Raw genomic sequence first — 8813 nt, forward strand, 5'->3', positions numbered from 1 at the left:
CCTAGTTTTGGTACTGATCCTTGATGTACATATTTACTTTCGTTTGTACAGAGGTACAACAGGGGCCTTGTCCCGCCATATATTATCATCACTACTCTTAGAGGTCTATAGATATGTATACATGGGTTATATGTGTAAGTTTTGTTCAGCTGGGTCTACGTGGAGTATTATAAAGGTTTATATGTATGACAGCCTTATCGGCTTGCGTGCCCTTTCATGTTATGATACACATAAAAAAAAGCTATATGTGTATGAAAATGTTATACACCATCGTGGTTCATCCTTGGAATATCTACAGACCGTGTCTAGTAAAGTCTTATGTATCAATGTGTTGTATGCCACATCTATAAATAGAAAACTACAGGGCATTTAGGATGTTACCTTTCTTTCATATCTAAGATCGTACGATATAGCCGAGTCATAGGAAATGAAATTCCTTATACTAACCAGTGATTTCAGCAGAAGGACAACATCGATAAAAGAAAGTAATTGATGATATTGGGACTTACACAGCACGCAGATGAGTAAAGGCATGATAGATATGTGTCAGGTAAGACATTGAAGTGCGATTGACATAGAAAAGTAGATGGGGCAGTTCGAGTTGGATATTTGTGGTAAGTCCATCATTTCATGCTGCTGTTAATATTAGGCGCCCCATGTGGCTGCTATATGGATGTATATATATGTTGTCCCTGTGAGGCATTGAAGTTCGATTGACATAGAAAAGTAGATGGGGCAGTTCGATTTGGATATATGAGGTAAGTCCATCATTTCATACTGCTGTTAATATTAGGTGCCCCGTGTGGCTGTTATATAGATGTATATATATGTTGTCCCTGTGAGGTATTGTTGTCATTTTCTGCATGCAGGTTTGGGATAGTAAGACATAAAGAGGAAACTCTACCAAAAATTTTCTTAGAAATAAAAAAGAGAAGGAGGTATAGGATTGAAATAGGCCTTGAAAAGTAGTGCCCATCGTGAAGATAAGAGTTGATAAACCTACCAGTGTGGTTGACCCCGAGAAATAAGATAATTGTTGAATTAATGGTAACAGTAGTTAGGATGATTTCTCCCTAACAAACCATTATATTTGCAGTGATGTTTCCAAGAAAAGCAACAACCACCAAGAAGGGCAAGTCAATAGCGAAAGAAATGGGTCAGGCCCCAAAGGTTACTAGGACTCGTACCTAGTCTATGCTAGGGATTGTGTTCCAGTCGGCAATCTCTACTATGCCGCCACCTCTAGAGGAGCCTAGGGCAGCAGTAGTCGTAGAACCAGAGGCCCCAATATTTAGACCTTTATCCCCACAGCTAGGGCCAGAGTATAGGGCGATGAGAGATGCAATTTTATTGCTGACCAGATTAGTGGCAGGGCAGGGTTAAAGGCATGGGCGAGGGAGAAAAGGGAAATACAGAGGGCAATAGCCTGATAGAGGTTCTGACGGAGGCCAACATCAAAAAGCTAGGTCGGCTGGTGATTTAGGGGAATTCCAAGGAGTACATCATCAGCAGATTAGTGAATATATTTCCCAACCAACCTGGAGTGCACCCCCTCAGTTCCCAGGTTGGAGATTCGATAACATGGGATGTTCAGGAGTCGGTTAGAATTCAAGGGTGCTAGGTCCACAGATGGGCAACAGTTCATGTCAGTCAAGGCCACCTTTGCCTCGGTATCCTTGTTGTGATAGGACTCATTTTGGAAAATGTCGTTTTTGGACAAGTTTTTGTTTTATGTATGTCCTTCAAGGCCATTTCACGAGACCATGTCAATTCAGAAGAAGGCTAAGTGGTACAACTCCTCCTATAGGGAAAGTTGCAGGTTTTTCTTCTTCAGTGGCCACGCGCCCCATGGGGCGGGGTACTTATATATCAGCAGGCCGTGGTAGAGGCCATGGTGGACCTTCTTGTTTTAGCGGTCCTTCGAGTCGTATTCATGCTTTAGCTAGTACAGAGGACCAGGAGGCGCCACTAAATATGGCTACAGGTATATGACAAATCTTCTTCGGAGATACACGTGCATTAATAAACCCAGATTCTACTTTATCGTATATATATCCCATTTTATTTCTAGTAGGGTCGGAGTGAAACCCGAATTGATGGACCCGTTTGAGGTAACAACACCAACAAGAGGCTTTATTGTAGAAAATCAAGGTGAGAATAGATAGCTATCGTACCTTGGCTAACTCATGGGAGAGATAGTAAGGAAATTCTAACGAAGGCACCCAAGATAGACATAAGTAATTGAATACGAGAGGAGAATGTATAGTTGTAAATTTAAAGGCGTAAGTGCGATGACATGGCGATAGAATTGACCTACTGTTGAGGCAAACTCGGTATGTTGCTGAGGAAGTGAGCATTGGATGCACGACAAAGGTGAAAGCTCTTAAGGCATAAAGAATGATTATGTATATGTGACGCTATCTTAGAGAATAGTGGGATCCTTCAAGGATAAGGAATGTAGGGTTGTAGAACAACTGCTGCACTGCGAAGTCATTAGGAAAAATAAGTAGTATCCCATTGGGAGTAAGATAGTATTATGACCAAGTTTGAAACATGTGTCATCAGAATATAAGTGCCCCAAAAGGGGGAAATTTGAAATGATGATAAGCACCTTTTGATTGTGTTAAAGTATCGTACATAGGTAACCTAAAGGTATGGTGCAGTATATTAAATGTGTTCAAAAAGATTCATATGTATTTGGAAGGCAGAAAATAAACAGACAATGACATGGATACACCTTAAAGGGGGAAGTGGATAAGATACCTATAAGCATGAGGTGAAACTAACCGACACTACAATGTGTTAATGTGAACAGTTAAAACTTCAAGGGAAATCCCATGCTAGAACGAGCTAGCAAGATTTAAAAGCCAGTCATAAGGGATAGAATCCATGATATCTAAGACCGTACGGGGAACCATGAGTAGAGACCCTAATGAATGGGTGTTTACAAAAAGGGGTGAGTACAATAGGAGAAGTTAAATCAAATGACCAAAAGGGGACATGATCATGTTGGAACTAAAGATCTACCCATATACCAATTGCAAGATAACAGGAGAAAAGGCATGGAGAAACGTGAGGACTAGCAAAACGATGCTAAGGTAAATCTTGGGCTAAGTTGAGTGCCTCGGACATTATTGTAAGGATTTCAATAAAACGCGGCACGAAGACTTCCCAGGGAGGTCACCCATCCTAGTATTACTCTCTCCCAAGCACGCTTAACTTTGAAATTCGGGTGGAATTTAGTGCGTTAACGCTGGTATGATCGCGCGAGATGGAAGAGTCTGAACTAGCGGCGGAGGGACGATATTAGATTATGTACCTAGAGTATTATAAGTTACATTAAGGGAATTATAAAAAGAACTTGAGCAATACAAATAGGATTAACTGGTTACTAACCGATGGCGCACTTGTATGCCACAGTTCTTCAACGTAACACCATTTAATGATAGGAAAACCACAAAACGGCTATATGGGCTAGTGGGTAAGGAAATTTCGACATCACTTGGCAACTACCTCTGAGGGACAAAAAGCAAAACCCAAAAGGTAAGGGTACCAGTTGATGTCATTTAAAGAAGGCAGGAAGTAATACACGAAGTCGAAAATTCCAATACGACCTTGGCTATAAGACTCACTTCGCACTCTATAGATAGATGACTCGGGAGGGAATATTAACCCATGCTCCTTCAATCAAAGGTTGCTTGCTCCGAAGAGAATGTATGAAATTATAAGGTAAAGGGGTGGTAGGACCTTATGGATTCCCATAGCTATTATGCTAGAAGAAAGATCCTAAGTTATAGTTAACCATCAAAGATCAGTCTGCGAGGAAACTAGGATGAGAGATAAGTCTTCGTATACTACTTTACCCTTAGACTGATGACATACTAGGTTTACCAGCTAGACGATAGACGATATATTGTGGGACTATACAATTAATCCCAAAGGTAACTCAGACAATTGCCTACCACCTGTCAGAAGTACTTATGATATTAACAATCATTCTAGTATCCGGATGGCCCCATATAAGATGATGTATGGCAGGCAGTGTAGGTTGCCAATTGGTTGGTTTGGTGTTAGTAAAACACGGCTAATAATCCAAGACATGGTTTAATAAGCGGTATAGAAAGTAAAACTTATTCAGGAAAAATTATTAGCTTTCCAAAATCGACAGAAGCTATATGCAGACAATCAACGTCGTTGTTTGAAAATTCAAGTGAATGATTGGTTTTTTAAGGGTGTCGCCCATGAAAGGAATAATGAGGTTCGGCAAGAAGAGATAAGTTAAGCCCGAGATACATTGGTCTTTAGCAGATCATGTATGGAATTGGCAAAATTGCCTACAAAGTGGCCCTACTATCTGGTTTAAAAATAGTACTCCTAGTCTTCCACCCATCAATGTCCCGTAACTGTATAAGTTAACCCTTCTAGAATATTCTTCATGGATAAAGTCAACATAATAAAGGAGTTATCCTGCGAAGAAAAACCTATCGCCATCCAAGATTGACAGATTAGATGATCGTGGATTAGGACGTGACTTCCGTCAAGATATTGTGACAAAAGAAAACTAGAAAGAGGATGACCTGAGAAGTCAAAAAGGAGATATCCATACTTTTTCACCATATCCAAAAGTAACCTAACCTCCTAACTGAGTTAAGAGATGATGATTATATAGAACCCCCGAAATCCTCATAAAACCCTATAAAAGCCTAATTAACATTCAAGGACGAATGTTCAAAAGGGGGGAGGATGTTACAACCCACACTTTTGAACCTTGAGATATGTTTCTAACCATCTTAAAGATGTCCATGAGACCCCTACTGTTCACACACATAAAAAAACTCCAAGGAAAGAAGAATGCGACACCCCATAGTAGAGAAGGTTGGAAATAGAGTCATAAGAATCTGAAAGGAATTGGAGGCCAAGTAATGAGTCATAGGACTCGATTTACCTACATAAGCCACTAATTTAGAGGTATTATATACCTAAGCTACTTGAGGATATACCAAGCTTACGTAGCACAGATTACATAGGATCTTAAAATAAGATGAGATTATGAACCCATGAGGAAGAGAAGAGAAGGACACGTAGAAGTACCTCAAGCAAGAAGGTGACCCACCTGCTTGGGGTCAAGTAGGTGACCCACCTGTTTGGGGGGGTGGACCCAATTGCCATATGGTAGCCCCTCCTTGATTGCATGATACGGTGGCCCAATAGGGGCTGAACATATATCACCCTTAGGGGATGACACGTGTCACCTCCTAGGACCACCTATATATATATGTAATATGTGACTTATACTTCAGTAATTATCCCAAAAATCAGCAAAGGCAAGAGAAGAACAAACCCTAAGACTAAGTGAGAGTAGTGGCGGCCTAGGAAGAAAAGTAAGGTAAGTCTCGATTTGTTTCCATAAATTAATTATATAGGATATACCGAGATGATATGGATGTATTAGTAGTACAAAATCATGGTTTGGTGCAGCAAAAAATGGACAGAAAGCAGCTACGATGTTTAAATCGCGCTAGAGAAGTTCCGAGGCACAATTTTTGCGAGTTTTGGCCAATTTCGGGTAAAGTAAGGTCTTCCCTTAAAATTTTAAGTTTATGCTGTTTTTATAGGGTGTATTACACACATTTTATGCTTCTGTAAGTGTAATAAAGTCACGGAAATGCTCGACATTCGAAATAAACTAAATTGGAATCGTTATAGTTAAATTATAGTCGAAATGAGGCATTGTGTATGGGGGGATGCTGCTGGTCATATGATGGTGTGTTAAGGTTTTGAACATGTTTTAAAAGGGGTGTGGGTGCTTTTGGTTGCATCCACCCGACCCTTCATCTCGTGTAATTAAAGGTTTTGCAAAACTGAAACTAGAAATCGTCTTTTGGTATCATAGTTTCGAGCGAGTCGTTTGGATTTTATGTTGTATATTATTGATGTAAATATATTAAACGTATGCTGCAGGTTATTTTTGTTGGTTGGATTTAGGTATTAGGAGTGTAATTGGAAATTCAGATAGGGCACATTATAGGGGAGATGTTGCCCGATTTTCATTAACTCTTTAACTAGTTAAGGAACTAGTTGAGAAGGCGAGAGAGGGGATGAGTTATATAAATACGCGTGTGTAACCTAAGGTGATGGAAAACTAAGTATTGTTAATATTCATGTTTCTTTTATGTTACTTAGGTTCAAAGGACGATGAGACGAACGTGATAAAGAGTAACCCGTAAGAGGTATGTAAAGCCTATCTTTTATCTTTCTTTTGGCATGTCGTAGATGTAGACTATGGATGATGGAAGCTTCGGGGAAACTTCATTCTTAGGTTCTGAATATGACTTCAGGACTCTTGATCACTTCTGGATGTTAAGACCCTTAAAGTAGTTAAACTCCTATTCCTCGAGTCTTCTATGTGACTGTATAGGGATTGATTAAACAAAGCTTTTCTTTTTTTTAAAGGCTCTGAGATAAAAAATGCTTGGACTTATATAAGATATTTAACACTGGTATATTTCTAAGATTTCCAAAACTCTTTTTTACATAGTCCTTAGTGACATTTAGAGGGTATACGTCAGATACTTTCTACCCTGATCTCCAAGTGATGGTTCTCTTGATGACTTCATGGAGTCTCAAATAATGATTTAAACTCTATTTTGTTTCCCACTACTCTACCTGTGTATATTGTAACACAGCATTCTCAAAGTCCCGGGTCGGTTATCAAATTTGTGCTCAATTCCATTGCATTATTCATCGAGCCCTCACTAAAGGGTCGGGTACGTTTGTATATATGTGATGATGTGTGGTAAAAAAGAGGTGATGGTTCTACAGATATGATTCACAGATCCCTGATAGGGCCGGCTATATTGTATAATTTGAGCATGCATGATATTACTTCCTCAGGTATAGGTTTCTGATTTAATATTTTATTCCCTACCTCGTTGTTTTAGATATACTTCTAATCATATTATGTTATGTTTTACATACTCAGTACATATGTCGTACTAAGACCATTTCTTCAGGGGACTATATTTCATGCCCCAAGGTATAGGTACAGGTTTTGGGTGTCCGCCAGCCTAGGATTCTACTCAGCCAATTTGGAAGAAGCTCCATTAAATTGGAGACTAGTTTTGGTACTGATCCTTGATTTACATATTTACTTTCATTTGTACAGAGGTACGATGGGGGCCTTATCCCTCCATATGTTATCGTCACTACTCTTATAGGTTAATAGACATCTATACATGGGTTGTATGTGTAAGTTTTGTTCAGCTAGGTATATGTGGAGTATTATAAAGGTTTATATGTATGGCAGCCTTCTCATTTTGCATGGCCTTCCATGTTATGATACAAATAAAAGAAGCTATATATGTATGAAAATGTTATACCCTATCGTGGTTCTGATTTAACTGACCATAGTTGATAGATACGTACATGGGGGTCCAGGTCAGACACCAGTCGCAGACTATGGGGTTGGGTGGTGAAAGTAAGGTTTCCCTTTTAAATTGGAGTTTATGATGTTTTTATGAGGTATATTACATGTATAAAAAGGGGATGGAGGTGGAAAAATTGCATAAGGATACTTGACATTAAAGACAAACTAAGTTGAAGTCGTTATAGTTAAATTAAAGTTGAGTAGTGTGTTGTGATTGTGGCACTGCGGTTGCAACTGGTTTGGTTGTGTGTTGAAGGGCTGTAAATTTTCTTAAAATTGGTGTGGGTACTTCTGGTTTCAGCCACACGACCCTACGTTTTGTATGGTTAAAGGTTTTATGTAATAATGGCTAAAAACTCTATTTCGATATCGTAGTTTTGAGCTAGTTGCTTGGAGTTGTATTGAGTAATGTTGAGGTGATTTGATTGTATATATAGCTGCTGGTTTATGTTGAGAATATTTCTTCTAATATTAGCAGTTAGATAGGGCAAGTTATAGGGGAGATGCCACTTGATTTTCGGTAACTTCAGAACTAGTAATAAACTAGTCGAGGAAAAAGGATAAGGAAATGATTCCTATGGATACTTGGGTGTAAAGTTGGGAATTGGAAAATGAAAGGTTATTAATCTTTGTGTTACTTTCATGTTAAATAGGTTAAGGAGACATCGAGGCAAGTTGGGTTATAATTAATCCCTAAAAAGGTATGTGAAGCTTACCCTTTCTTTCTTTTGGCATGTCTTAGAGTTAAGTTATATATATACGAAACTTGAGAGTCAGTCGATTCATAAATCTCTAAGTATGAGTCAAGACCCTTGCTCACTTCTGGATGTTAGAACCCCTGCACTAAGTGTACTGATAACCTTTCAAGTCTTCTGTAGGATTAAGGGTAGTACATATAAGGCCTATCTCCTTATTTCGTTGAAATCGCTTAAGGTAAGTGAAATAATGTCTGATATGAGTTTAGAGGTAATTCCATTTATAGGTTCTGTAGAGAATTCATGGCTCGTATTCACTTCTAAATACTAAGGGTCCTAAAGTAGTTAGATTACTACTCTCGAACCATCTATATGTTGAATTGTAAGTGGAAATATAAGCTCCTATTCTAAAAGGATCTAAGAGGATAAATGTCTCTGATTGCATAAGTTGTATTTCTTATTGCATAAGCTATGTGTTTGATTGCATAAATTGTATCTTTGATTGTATAAAATGTGTGGCATTATCTTGGTACATGTTTGTGGCTCCTGAGGCCCTAATTTATGAAATCCCTAATAACATCTAAAGGGTACCTCGGAGAATTACTTTCCTGGTCTTCAAGTGATGGTTCACTTGACTATTTCATTAAGTCTCAGGAGATGACCTAGTTGCATATGGTTTCTCACTACTCTAC

General features: G+C 38.8%; 1 pseudogene; it reads right to left on the reverse strand.

The window, feature by feature from the left end:
• Positions 1-3150: 3150 nt before the first annotated feature.
• On the reverse strand, positions 3151-3270 carry LOC129871821 (5S ribosomal RNA; annotated as a pseudogene).
• Between the last annotated feature and the right edge of the window lie 5543 nt (positions 3271-8813).

The sequence above is a fragment of the Solanum dulcamara genome, chromosome 10 (genome assembly GCF_947179165.1).
Source record: "Solanum dulcamara chromosome 10, daSolDulc1.2, whole genome shotgun sequence".
Taxonomy (NCBI): domain Eukaryota; kingdom Viridiplantae; phylum Streptophyta; class Magnoliopsida; order Solanales; family Solanaceae; genus Solanum; species Solanum dulcamara.